The following is a 14,454-nucleotide window of genomic DNA, read 5'->3' on the forward strand; positions in this document are numbered from 1 at the left end:
ATTATTAACGTTTGTGCTTAAGTATTACAGGCCTGTCCATTATCATCTGCACATGTAGTAGTGGGACTGGTAGATATTGTGGAAGGTTCTGTGACTGGTTGTAAAGAGGCTGAAAAAATAACAAATGAAAACAGATCATAAATCAGAATCAGATGTTGAATTACTGTTCTCTTCATGAGGACAATAATAATTATGGTCAGCTATGCTCCAATATTACAGTGCAGTCCAGCAACATGCTCCAGTGAAGTAGTAGAACTTGTAGATGTTGTGGAAGTGTCTGTAGGTAAAAGACCAGTAATATTTACAAGATGTAATAAGATGACAATTCAGATTTAGATGAAATACTATGTTCTATTAAGGAGGCACTAATAATGGAGGGTTGCATTTCAATATTACAGTCCAGTGCATCATCTCTGTCACCTGTAGAAGTAGAAGTGGTAGATGTTGTGGAAGTGACTGGCTGTAGAGGAACTTAAACGATAACCGATGAAAACAGATGTTAGATCAGAATCAAATGCTGAATTACTGTTATTCATATAATAATAATAGAAATAATAATGAACATATTTCAAAATATTACATTCAGTCTAGAATCATCCTCACCAGTAGATGTTGAAATAGAAGATGTTGTGGAAGTGAGTGGCTGTAAAGAGACTGACAAAAAAGCAAACATATGTTAAATTAGAATCAGATGCTTAATTACTATGCTCTTCATATAGACAATATTAAATATGGACAGTTGCACTTCAATATTACAGTGCAATCCAGCATCATCTTCACCTGTAGTGGGACTGGTAGATGTTGTGGAAGTGACCGGCTGTAAAGAGACTGAAACAAAAACACATGAGTCATGCTTAATCAGAAACAGATGGTGCATTACTCTGCTCTTCAAGCAGACATTAATAATTCTAAACATTTGTGCTTCAGTATTAAAGTCCTGTCCATTATCACATGCACCTGTAGGAGTGGGACTGGTAGATGTTGTGGAAGTGACCGGCTGTAAAGAGACTGAAACAAAAACAGAGGAGTCATGCTAAATCAGAAACAGATGGTGCATTACTGTGGTTTTCAAGAAGACATTAATCATTATTAACGTTTGTGCTTAAGTATTACAGGCCTGTCCATTATCATCTGCACCTGTAGAAGTGGGACGGGTAGATGTTGTGGAAGGTTCTGTGACTGGTTGAAAAGAGGCTGAAAAAATAACAAATGAAAACAGATCATAAATCAGAACCAGATGTTGAATTACTGTTATCTTCATGAGGACAATAATAATTATGGTCAGCTATGCTCCAATATTACAGTGCAGTCCAGCAACATGCTCCAGTGTAGTAGTAGAACTTGTAGATGTTGTGGAAGTGTCTGTAGGTAAAAGACCAGTAATATTTACAAGATGTAATAAGATGACAATTCAGATTTAGATGAAATACTATGTTCTATTAAGGAGGCACTAATAATGGAGGGTTGCATTTCAATATTACAGTCCAGTGTATCATCTCTGTCACCTGTAGAAGTAGAACTGGTAGATGTTGTGGAAGTGACTGGCTGTAGAGGAACTTAAACGATAACAGATGAAAACAGATGTTAGATCAGAATCAAATGCTGAATTACTGTTATTCATATAATAATAATAGAAATAATAATGAACATATTTCAAAATATTACATTCAGTCTAGAATCATCCTCACCAGTAGATGTTGAAATAGAAGATGTTGTGGAAGTGAATGGCTGTAAAGAGACTGAAAAAAAGCAAACATATGTTAAATTAGAATCAGATGCTTAATTACTATGCTCTTCATATAGACAATATTAAATATGGACAGTTGCACTTCAATATTACAGTGTAGTCCTGCATCATCTTCACCTGTAGAGGGACTGGTAGATGTTGTGGAAGTCACCGGCTGTGAAGAGACTGAAACAAAAACAGGAGTCATGCTAAATCAGAAACAGATGGTGCATTACTGTGCTCTACAAGCAGACATTAATAATTCTAAACATTTGTGCTTCAGTACTACAGTCCTGTTCATTATCACATGCACCTGTAGTAGTGGGACTGGTAGATGTTGTGGAAGTGACCGGCTGTAGAGGAACTGAAACGATAACAGATGAAAACAGATGTTAAATCAGACTCAATTACTGAATTACAGTGTAATTCATAAAAAAAATAAATAAATAAATAAAATAAAAACATTAAGATTTTTTTTTTTTTAAGATTACTTTCACTCATCCTCACCAGTAGATGTTGAACCTGTAGATGTTGTGAAAATGACCGGCTGTAAAGAGACTGAAACAGAAACCAATACAAATACAAACAAATGATAAATCAGAATCAGATTATCAATTAATTTTCTCTTCATGAAGACAATATTAATTATGGACAGTTGTAATTCAATATTACAGTGCAGTCCCGAATCATCCTCACCAGTAGATGTCAAATTTGTAGATCTTGTGGAAGTGAACGGCTGTAAAGAGGCTGAAAATTTATAAAAACAAATTATAAATCAGAATTATATGTTTAATTACTGTGTTATTCAAATTAAAATTGAGGGGTTTCTTTAAAAAGGTTACATTCAGTCCAGAATCATCCTCACCTGTAGATGTTGAACTGGCAGATGTTGTGGAAGTGACCGGCTGTAAAGAGGCTGAAACAAACATAACCAGATGTTAAATCAGAATCAGATCATCAATTACTGCACTGTCAGAAATAGGGGTACAGTAGGAGTCCATTTGTCCCCCAAGGTACAATCTACACTAAAGTACCCCATAGGGCTTATTATTGGACCTCAAGGTACATGTATTTACCTTTTTGAGTGTAAAAAAAGGTACATATATGTTCCCAAGCATTAAAAGGTACATTATGTACCATTTCTTTTAAAGTTTAAGGTACAAATTGTAGAGCCAGTCCTGATTGGCTGCTTGAATCTAAAAGAACGTCCGGTTTCTTCTGTTTCTTTCTTTTGGCGGGGACAGAGCCATAGCACGGTTACTTATGGTCCTTACCAGATTTGGGTAGTCCAGGGCCCAAAGAGAAAAGGTCCTGCCATATTTTTTTCTCCACCCATGAACTCAGCAGCTGATTTCATCAGAGGAGGAACCAAGTCATTCCTTCCAAGTCACAAACGAGTCTTGAGTCAAATCCCAAGTCCTCAAAGAGTTAAAGTTAATCTGATAATTAAGTGACTAATTAAACGATGATTGTGCTTTAGTGATGAACATCCGCGGTTAACATTCAACATCACTGAAGAAAAGAGAAACACAAGAACTACAACTGACTTTAAGCTTAGTCTTGGATGAAATTAATTGAAAGAAAAAAAAATTGCCACCATAATTGTGGTCAGTATTTGCTTCAGTTGAGCTCTTGAGCCTTTAAGCAATTTTTATAAATTTGCTTCTCTTCTATGCAAAGCAGTTGCATTATTGTTTTATAGCAAACATTTGTACAATACTGATGCAAAGTTTGATCTAACAGGGAGTTTATGCTTTTGATAACTGTATTATCTTGAATTTAATTTCTTGATTATATTTTTAAATAAAATAATTTGAAACTGCTGTCTGTTCACTGCTCCATGTGTGCACTTTGGATGGGTTAAATGCAGAGTATAAATTCTGAGTTTGGGTCACCATACTTTCACTTTCACAAAAAAAGAGAGAAAACCCATTACGTAAAGGCCGCCATAATGCTTCAATATTAAGGAATAAAAAAAAAACACAGTTTTGGATTATGCATTGTTTTATGGTGTCTCCTTTATCTATACATCTTTTACCAGGTAGGTAAGGAAAGTCAACCCTGGACAAAACTATAAGCATTTCAAAAATACTTACAACTTGCTCATTAGAATTCCCTGTGGTCAGTTCTTGCTTACGGCTCTTAAATTACTACTCTTGCAGACCATTACTTTTCAACAATAAAATACAAGTTTTATTAAAGTTAACAAAAGTTATATCAACGTACAATAGAAAAGTTACAAAATCAAGGTATAATCAGCTGGTATCAAGCATCGAGGGATACTGAACAAGCACAGTAAACTTAAGAGCCGTAAGCAAGAACTGACCACAGGGAATTCTAATGAGCAAGTTGTAAGTATTTCTGAAATGCATATAGTTTTGTCCAGGATCGACTTTCCTTACCTACCTGAGAATAACAAAGAAACAGTTAAAAGGTGTATAGATAAAAGAGACACCATCAAACAGCATTTTAGCCATGAACATTTATCATATGATCCTCAACAGTGGAGGGTAAACTTGCAGCAGCTAACATCTCTTGATTCAATAAATAAGACATAGTGAGTCAAGTTAACAATAAAAAACTGCATTATAGTAAAGGCTTTGTAAAACTGTACAGTGTTTCTAGCTTTTTAAACAGCATTCTCCATCCTACACCAACTACGTACACATTTCCTATCATGTAAGTCTATGAAAACGATTGAACCAATCAGAGTAGGTGTGGGGCAGGGCTGCACGTGCAACCCCACCCCAGCCGGGTGCTTCTCCATTCGCATGCATATGAATGGAAGTCAATGGAACGAAAAAGTGCAGTGTGACTGCCCCTTAACTGCAGGTGTTAATCATTAATGCACAGTCATCATTTAATTAGTCACTTATCTCATTAACTTTAACTCTCTGAGGACTTGGGATTTGACTCAAGACTCGTTTGTGACTTATGAGGAATGACTTGGTTCCTCCTCTGATCAAATCAGCTGCTGTGTTCATTTGTGGAACAAAAATATGGCAGGACATTTACTGAAGGACTATACTGAAACCAGGAGATGAAATGAGTTTTCAGGCAAATTACACTTACTCAGAAGATTATTCTTTATGTGTTACAGTTAGATATTGTTTTTAAAATGAAAAGAATTTAGTAAATTCTGATTTTAATTCAGTGTGTGAGTGTGTTAATATACTGTGTTATAATGGTTTTTTTATATATGTATATAGTCATTATAGTAGAAATAAACAGATAACAAACAGATAAACTGAAACAATAACAGATGGAAACATATTTTAAATCAGACTGGATGATGATGAAATAATGAGCTCTTTATGAAGAAGATTGTTATGATGGATTTCTAATGAAGTTACATTTGGCATCATGCTCACCTGCAGTTGAGGGACTGGTAGATGTCGTGGATGTGACTGGTTGTAAAGAGGCTGAAAAATAACAAATGAAAACAGATCATAAATCAGAATCAGATGTTGAATTACTGTTCACTTCATGAGGACAATAATAATTATGGTCAGCTATGCTCCAATATTACAGTGCAGTCCAGCAACATGCTCCAGTGTAGTAGTAGAACTTGTAGATGTTGTGGAAGTGTCTGTAGGTAAAACACCAGTAATATTTACAAGATGGAATAAGATGACAACTCAGATTTAGATGAAATACTATGTTCTATAAGGAGGCACTAATAATGGAGGGTTGCATTTCAATATTACAGTCCAGTGAATCATCTCTGTCACCTGTAGAAGTAGAACTGGTAGATGTTGTGGAAGTGACTGGTGGTAAAAAGACTGTAAAAAAAAAAAAAAAAAAAAAAAACAGATGTTAAATCAGACCCATATGCTAAATTATGTTCCTCATGAAGACAATAATTATGGAAAAGCTTATTTTGAAAGCCACATTCCATACAGAAACATGCTTACCTGTCGTAGATGGATTGACAGATGTTATGGAAATGACTGTCAAGAAACAATGTGTAATATTATTTATATACAAGTTTTGCAAGCCACAGTAACAAACTGACTTGTGGAAGTAAGAATGGGAGATGTTTTGGTAGTGACATTATTTGCAGAGGTGTAGTGGTAAAAAAAACAAGTGGGTAAACTATAAATTCTGGGTGACCACATTGTGGTCACGGTAAGGTGGGCCACTGCCTACCGGTGTATGTGTATCCTGATGACATCGCTATACACAGCAAAATCCCAAGTGTTAATTTAACACTCCCCAGTGTTAATTTAACACTCTGAGTGTGGACTCATATAAACACTGAAGCAGTGTTAAAAGTAACACTGAAGCAGAGTTGAAGTTAATGAGATAATTAAGAAGTTAATTGAGTTATGATTGACCATTATTGAGGACACCTGATTTTAACAAGCAGCATCACCAAATGAGAAAATCACATCACAATTTGTGTATCACCATTATAGTGTTCAGTGTTTGCTTTAGCTGGGATCTTGGCTTGTAACTTTTTACTTTTAAAGTTTGTTTGTCAAACCAAGAGCAAAAATCATCGCGTGTTGATGATTATGTTTTAATGTAATCATTGTTTGACATGATTCACTAATTAAAACTTCCATTATTGATTGTCACAGCTTTGATTCCACAATGAAAAAATATGTATGTTCTATACATTTTGTAGGTATCTCTTTCAAGTGAATCTGTTTTTTTTTATTAAAGAATTCAAATTTTAGGCACACACAGATAACAAGAATCAGCGTATGAATCTCAACAATGGTGACAAACAGCATATTCAGATAAACATACCAACTCTGAACATCACAAAACTAGATACAAAATGAACATAAAAACAGCAAAAATGAAATATAGTTAGATTAAAAAGTTAAAAAGACAGTTCAGCTCATAATTTATTCATGCCGCAATGCATGATGGGAGCCATGGATGCTTTTTTGATGGTCACCATTGTTGTGAGGCTCACGCTGATTCCTGATGTCTGTGTGTCCAAACAAAAGAGTACTTTTTTAAGTAGAACTAACTATTAAAACATGTCATACTATGTCAGAAATGCTGAGTTGCTTCCTTTTCACTTAGTTTATGTATGCAGTAAAGAAACTTAAACTCAGGCATTCAGGTCACTCTATAACAAATAGCTCAAATCACAATCAATGGCACACATGATTGCCTTCGCTGTGGTCTGTCTGTATGATATAATTCAGTCACCACAGCCAGATAAAATCTAAAGATAATAACTGAAGGGTCAAGATCCCAACTAAAGCAAACATTGACCACTATAATGGTGATACACAAATTGTGATTTTCTTGTTTGGTGATTCTGCTTGTTAACATCAGGTGTCTTCAATAATGGTCAATCATAACTCAATTAACTTCTTAATTATCTCATTAACTTCAACTCTGCTTCAGTGTTACTTTTAACACTGCTTTAGTGTTTATATGAGTCCACACTCAAGAGTGTTAAATTAACACTGGGGATTTTGCTGTGTAGGCTTTCATTTGATATTACTACCAAAGGTATCACTGGATGTTCCCTCATAGGTCACACAATCACTATTCAATTCATACACGAATCTAATTTCTTGTTAAAGATACTCAAGAAGGAATAATAAGGTTGAAATCTATAAAGTTTACTAAATGACAAAACAGAGAGAACTATTTTTTTTTAAAGAGGAATAGAGAGGGAGGCTTACAGTTTATCCAGGGGTTCCAGTGCAATGCACTTGTACGCAATGATTAGGGATTTTGGATTATTTTCATAGTCGATTAATCTGTTGAATATTTTCTCAAATAATCGGTTAGTTGTTTGCAGAGGTGGAGAGTCCAGGGGTCAGAAAGTAAAAGTCCTGCCACATTTTTGCTCCACCCATTAACTCAGCAGCTGATTTCACCAGAGGAGGAAACAAGTCATTCCTTCCAAGTCACAAACTAGTCTCAACTCAAATCCCAAGTCCTCAAAGAGTTAAAGTCAATGAGATAATTAAGAGACTAATTAAATGATGATTGTGCATTGGTGATGAACACCTGCTGTTATTGTGCGTTACAGAGGATCAGATGCTGATGTTTTATTGGTTAAAATTATGCCACCATCATGGAGATCAGTGTTTGCTTCAGTTGGGCTCTTGACCTTTGGTTTCTTATGTTAGATATTTCTCTGTAAAAGTACATGTGCTGTTATAAAACAGTGCGATCAGTGCTGTGCAGAAAACCGTTACTAGCTGCTTTTACATGAAGTAATTATTAGGCATCAGCCTGTTTATTTCCAAAACAATTTTATGTATTTATTATTAACAAATGTTCAGTTTTTAAATAACCTACCTTGTGGAACCGTTGGTTTAATCACTATAATGAATACATTTCCTAATGTATGTAATAAATATAATTTTTTTTGAAATCTTTTCCTAATAAGACGCACAGACATCATGACCCAGCATATGAATCTCAACAATGGTGACAATCAACAAAACGCTTCAAGCTGAAGTGCATGCTGGGTAACACCATAGTAAAAACTCTGATTATGCACTGTAGCATGAATAATTATTGTAACCACTGTTGAGGATCATATGATAAGTGCTCATGTCTAAAATCCCGAGCCTGTACAATTTTTTCCCCCCAATATTTAAGCATTACAATAATATTTGTTTAATAGGACTTTTTTGTAGTTCAGTAATTGCTGAATTTAATTTAACAAACCAAAGAGAGACACCTAAATTTTCTACTTCAAGCTTTTAATTCAGCAATGTGTTAATGTTTACTACGTAACACAACCGCAAGTGTTTAAAAGCAAATTACTTTGAATTATTAAAAGGGTCAAGAGCCCAACTAAAGCAAACACTGATCTCCATGAAGGTGGACTCACCACAATTATGGTGACAAAGTTTTTTTTTCTTTTTTTTTTTCTTCCAGTTGATTTCATCCAAGGCTGTGCTTAAAGTCAATTGTAGTTCTTGTGTTTCTCTTTTCTTCAGTGATGTTGATTGTTAACAGCAGGTGTTCATCTCTAATGCAGAATTATCATTTAATTAGTCACTTAATTGTCTCATTGACTTTAACTCTTTGAGGACTTGGGATTTGACTCAAGACTTGTTTGTGACTTGAAAGGAATGACTTGATTCCTCCTCTGGTGAAATCAGCTGCTGGGTTCATGGGTGGAACAAAAATATGGCAGGACTTTTACTTTCTGACCCCTGGACTCTCCACCTCTGGTTGTTTGGTCTATAATATGTCAGAAAAATGTGGATCAGTGTTTCCCCAAATGCCCAGGAATGGTCCTCAAATGGTCCTCTCGTTTTGTCCACAAAAAAGATATTCAGTTGACTGTCACATGAGAGAAGACACTGTAACATATTCACATTTAACAAACTGGAATCAAATTTTTTTTTTTTTTACTTTTGTCTTTCATATATTTTATCAATGACACAGACTGCAATGACACAGACAGCTTCATTGCAGATGGACATCCTTTTGGTCACGTTGTTCACGTGAGATGATTGACAGCTTTACAAATTAATGATATTGCACTGATATCATAGCTGACACGAATCAATAAGAGGAGAGTAATCGCTAACTCTCTTATCTGTTTTAGTTCTTCAGATCGCATAAATCAGTGTAAAATGAATAGAATTGTTATTCTGTATGATGAAATATTTTACAAACATGTCATAAAATTATTATCTCTTCAAATGTGCGTACCATTGGACTATAGCCCTGGCGGATCGTGTATATTGTAGCCTATGTATACGAACACAAATAAACCGGAGATGAGATGAATTGCTGCTGTATGAGTGATGATTTTATTCAAAATAATGAACGTTATTATTATTATTATTATTAATTGCCTGATATCCATTTTTGAATTTTGATGCAGTGTGTTGCGTGTCGTTCAAAATGAACGCACATTTGAAGAGATAATAATTTTATGACATGTTTGTAAAATATTTCGTCATACAGAATAACAATTATATTCATTTTACACTGATTTATGCGATCTGAAGAACTAAAACAGCTAAGAGAGTTAGCGATTACTCTCCTCTTATTGATTCGTGTCAGCTATGACATCAGTGCAATATCATTAATTTGTAAAGCTGTCAATCATCTCACGTGAACACAATCTTTACACAATCTTTAATATGACTCAGGACTACCGAGTTTGTCTCAGAGAGCGATTCGTTCATTTTGTGTTGACTGCACTTGCGGATTACACAACATATGGGTTCTGAATCAACAGGTGAGCTCCGAGTCTTTTATTATTCATGTCAGTTCCATAGAGACGGGAAGAGAAAAGATTAGTTCATTTTGCTGAAAGAGACTCAAAGATCTGAGTCAGTAAAATGATCCGAACTTCCCACTACTACTGGCAACTCCGCAAGCAATTGGTCAACACTGACAAGTGCAGCGCAATATGAAAGACATCGTCTTTAACAACAAACAACCTATAAAAGTAATAATGAACAATATGAAACTAAAACGACATAAGCTTAATTTAAAATGTCATAGGAACTGTAGGCCATTTAGAGGTGGATAAACTCAATTTAGAGGTGGATAAACGCACTTTGGAGGTGGGTAAACGCTATTCCCCCCCCCAAAATAAAAAACAAAAAAAACAGGTGTAACACCACTACAAAGATTTATATTCATATAAAAATATTCATACTTATGTTACATTCAATATATTATATTACCAGTTGAGATGTTTTTTTTGATAATGCTGCTAACATTAATAAGCACATTTATCTTGTACACTGGCACTAAAAATGCTAAATAAATAAATAAATAAAAAGTCTGACATGATCTAAAACTGTACATTTCAAATTATATTTTATTTTATAGTCTTTGCAGTTCATTTAGAGAAACAAACACTCAGAAACCTGTTCAGTTCTACAGATCCACAAACATTCAAAACACATTTAACAGAAGAAACATCAGACTACATTACCAGCTGAACTCATCTCTGGTGTCACTGTTGTAGAGGTACTGCTGATGTTAGTAACAGCTGAAAAAAAAGATAACTGATGAATATGAATGGATCAACAATCACACAAACAATACAAAGGGCTCTTGTAAATATAATCAGCTGCACAGAATGTTACAGAACAGTAAGTTATGATTTAACAGACAGCATAATCCCAGTTGAGATTGTGTAGTGGACTATAAAAGGAAAATGAGTTCACACAAACATTGACATTGTCTGGTCAAGGATTGGCAGTATGTTTTTTAATTAATTTTGATTTCTTGTGATGGTGACTACATTACCAGCTGAGCTCGTCTCTGGTGTGATTGTTGTAGCAGTGCTGCTGATGTTAGTAACAGCTGAAACAAATGATGGATGCTAATGAATCAACAATCACACAAAAAATAAAATGGGCTCATGAAAATCTTATTACCTGCACAGTATGATAAATAACTGTGAGAACCAATTCAGGGACCACAGATATGATCATGTTTAAAGAGAAGCATTTATTTCATGCATGATTTAGATTTGTGATTTATCAAATGGATTCAGAACTAACTGAAAAACTGAAATCAAAGGATTTATGGTGTTTGTGAAAATTTAACACCTATCGTAAATTTTTCCTGTGAAGTGACAGACTTCTCTCTGGTGTAGTATGCTGGATTTTCTCAATCATATTGTTTGCTTAAATTCCACCCCTGCATGCTCACAATCCTTGAGTGAGAACCAAGTCCCTTCCTTGCACAGTTTCTTATCCAATAATCGATTACCCTTCCATGTCTAACTGTTCCTAACATTAGCATTAACAGCTACAGGTCAGAAAACAAGTCAACAGTCACAGTGTGTTACATTACCAGTTGATAAGGTCTCTGTTGTGATGGCTGTAGAGCTGGTGGTAATGCTGTTAATAACTGAAAGTTTAGATGAATAGTGATTTAATAGGCATTTTTTTCTTAATTTATCTTGTACAATGGCATTAAAAATGCCCCCCAAAAATTGTCTGCCATGAATTACAACTATACATTTCACATTCTGTTTTATTCCTCGTCTCTATTTAGAGAAACATACACTCACAAACCTGTTAAATTCTACAGATCCACAAACATTCAAAACACATTTAACAGAAGAAACATCAGACTACATTACCAGCTGAACTCATCTCTGGTGTCACTGTTGTAGAGGTACTGCTGATGTTAGTAACAGCTGAAAAAAAAGATAACTGATGAATATGAATGGATCAACAATCACACAAACAATACAAAGGGCTCTTGTAAATATAATCAGCTGCACAGAATGTTACAGAACAGTAAGTTATGATTTAACAGACAGCATAATCCCAGTTGTGTTTGTGTAGTGGACTATAAAAGAAAGAGGGGTTCACACAAAATACAAAAAAGTAAGTCACTGTTAAACCAGGGGAAGAATAGAATGAACTTTAGTTACCCACACAACATGTAGCTATGTATAATAAAACACCTCATCTGAGTTTAATTCAAATTATTATTATTGCCTCTTTTATTAGACAGCAGTGTATTTAACAAAGTTATAAACAGCAGTGTGTATTTAACAAATGAAAAAAAAAAAGTAGTAATTAATTTAAACGTCTGAAACTTAAAATAAATTATATGTGGTTGAAAAAACAATGAATAGCATCAGACAACGCGTGTGAAAGTGAATGTTCTAAATACACTGGATGATGGTCCACATCGAATGGTTAAAATTGACACATTTTGGGGGTGGAGGGGCTCAAATTCAATCTGAGATCCGAGGGGTGCCCCTTGGTTAAAACTGCATTTGGTTTAGATTGTTTTCTGCATTTAAAATTGTGTTCCGGGGGGGAGGGATGAGTTCTTCAGATCATTGCAGGGGGGCTTCAGAACAGCATGGGGCGAATGGGGTGTAGTCTCTCATAGCTAAACCTTCAGACTGATGGCTGTAGTTCTTGAAAGTATGGCAGCTTTCATTTTCCAAGGCCCGCCCATGAGTCCATTTGACCGACATGTCAAACAACCAATCACAGTTTATTTCGTTCAGCGTCACGTTTCGGGGTGTGGAAATGTCGCCAGAATAACAGAACGGTGTGTAAAACTCTCAGACGTATTTTAAAAATGATATGCCACAAACGTTAAATAATTACAATTTTGGCACCACGGTATCTTTGTTTCCAGGTGGAACATTAAAGAACATGACACATGCATCTCGCGGAAATCCCGTAGAATTCAACTAATCCAATGATGACTTCGACACTCCTGAAGTGTTTCCACTTTTGTGTCTCATAAGCATCAGGGCCCGGTTCCCCAAAACGTTCTTATCGCTAAGTAGTTCTTAACCTATTCCTTAACCTCTCTCTTAACCTTATGGCACGATTCCCGACACGTTCGTACGCTAAGTATATCTTCTGTAAGTCATACTTTCGTAAGGTTGGTCTGGACCATTCGTAAGCTCTCTCTTAGCGTTGTTTGAGCTCATGACGCTACTGTACAGCAGTCTTTAGAAACCAGCGAAGCGAAGTACAAGTCAAACTATGGTATGTTGACAATGTTGTGGCTCAACAATGATTTTATGTTATATTTTAAGACTCATAATAAATTATGTGCGCAATGGATACAGGCCTATTTATGAAGTTGACTTTATGTGGTATCAGAACTAATATGGTGGTAATAAGCCTAGGCTTTTTCGTAATGTAAGTAAAGCAAATTGACAATCAATTTTTTTGATAATTAAAATCTGGCAAACAATTTGGCTCTAAATTAAGATCTATAAATGGGTAAACATGGTGGTGTCCAGTAAGTGACCAACTATGGCAGCGATCCAACGTGTCCTTGTATTGAATCAAAGACGGAGCCGGACGTGGAGCCATTTAGTCCATGTCAATTGTTGTATTCGGCAAAACTTAAGCCCTTTTGACATTTTTCCTGACGTGGCTATATTAAAAAAAAATTTGCCTCCCAAGACAGCTCATTATGGAGCTGCTGGACCTTCTCAGACCTGCGCTTGCCAGGATAATGCGGCGGAATTTTGCTTTAAGCCCTGAAGCCCAGCGCTACTTTTTTTTTTCTTTCTTTTTTTTTTAAATTTTTTTGCTACAGAGAGATTCATCGAGGTCGTGGGAGAGGGCTACAGCCTAATCAAGACCTCTGTGTGGAGGTGCGTCTACACTGTCACCAACGCCCTTCTGCGCCATGCCGGGGATTGCATCCTGGTGGATGGCTCACTCGTCCCTATCGCCAATCCATCAGTGATTGATCAGGCGTAGGGTACTTATCGCGAAAGGGATACGCGGCCTTAAACGTGCAGGTTATAGTGGACCATTGGGGTGTGATATCTGACCTCATGGCAAGGTCCAGCAAAATTTCAACTTCCTCTGACGAGAGGCTTGGTGCCCTTTTTTACGTTGCTTCCCCAGCATATTTTGTATCTAACTTTCTCTCTCTCTTTGTTCATTGTAGATAGGTTGCTTTTTATTAAAAACATAAACCAATTGCAATCAATACCGCATTAAACATCAGTAACTGCAGCTGCTTGCCAATCAATTCTGATTGTAAAGTACCTTACCATTAATATTAAAGTGTATTATATAATTTATATAAGTCGTTAAACCCATGTCAAGAGGCGGCACAAGTGGCACAATGGGATAAGGAGGGTGGAAGATTAGCGAAGAATCCCCGGTTCGTCTAACCGTCACAACATATGGTGTGAACATATTACTGACCATTTGATAATTAAAGGTATAGTCTATATTCTACTGATAACTTAAAATATGTTAAAATAAATGTTACTATAATAATTTGAGGAATATTTCATTTGCATAGAACGT

At 35.6% G+C, this 14,454-nt stretch overlaps 1 long non-coding RNA gene across 2 annotated transcripts; it reads right to left on the reverse strand.

Annotated features, from left to right (window-relative positions):
• Window positions 1–816: 816 nt before the first annotated feature.
• On the reverse strand, window positions 817–5,285 carry LOC127947633 (uncharacterized). 2 transcript variants are annotated; one of them, XR_008151529.1, is made up of 4 exons: window positions 5,256–5,285; window positions 1,138–1,194; window positions 958–1,008; window positions 817–828 (listed from the first exon to the last, which is right to left on the reverse strand). It is a non-coding gene; the product is annotated as an uncharacterized LOC127947633 (long non-coding RNA). The 2 variants fall into 2 exon arrangements; XR_008151478.1 differs by lacking the exon at window positions 5,256–5,285 and adding an exon at window positions 1,303–1,332.
• Between the last annotated feature and the right edge of the window lie 9,169 nt (window positions 5,286–14,454).

This window comes from Carassius gibelio, chromosome A1 (genome assembly GCF_023724105.1).
Source record: "Carassius gibelio isolate Cgi1373 ecotype wild population from Czech Republic chromosome A1, carGib1.2-hapl.c, whole genome shotgun sequence".
Lineage (NCBI taxonomy): Eukaryota > Metazoa > Chordata > Actinopteri > Cypriniformes > Cyprinidae > Carassius > Carassius gibelio.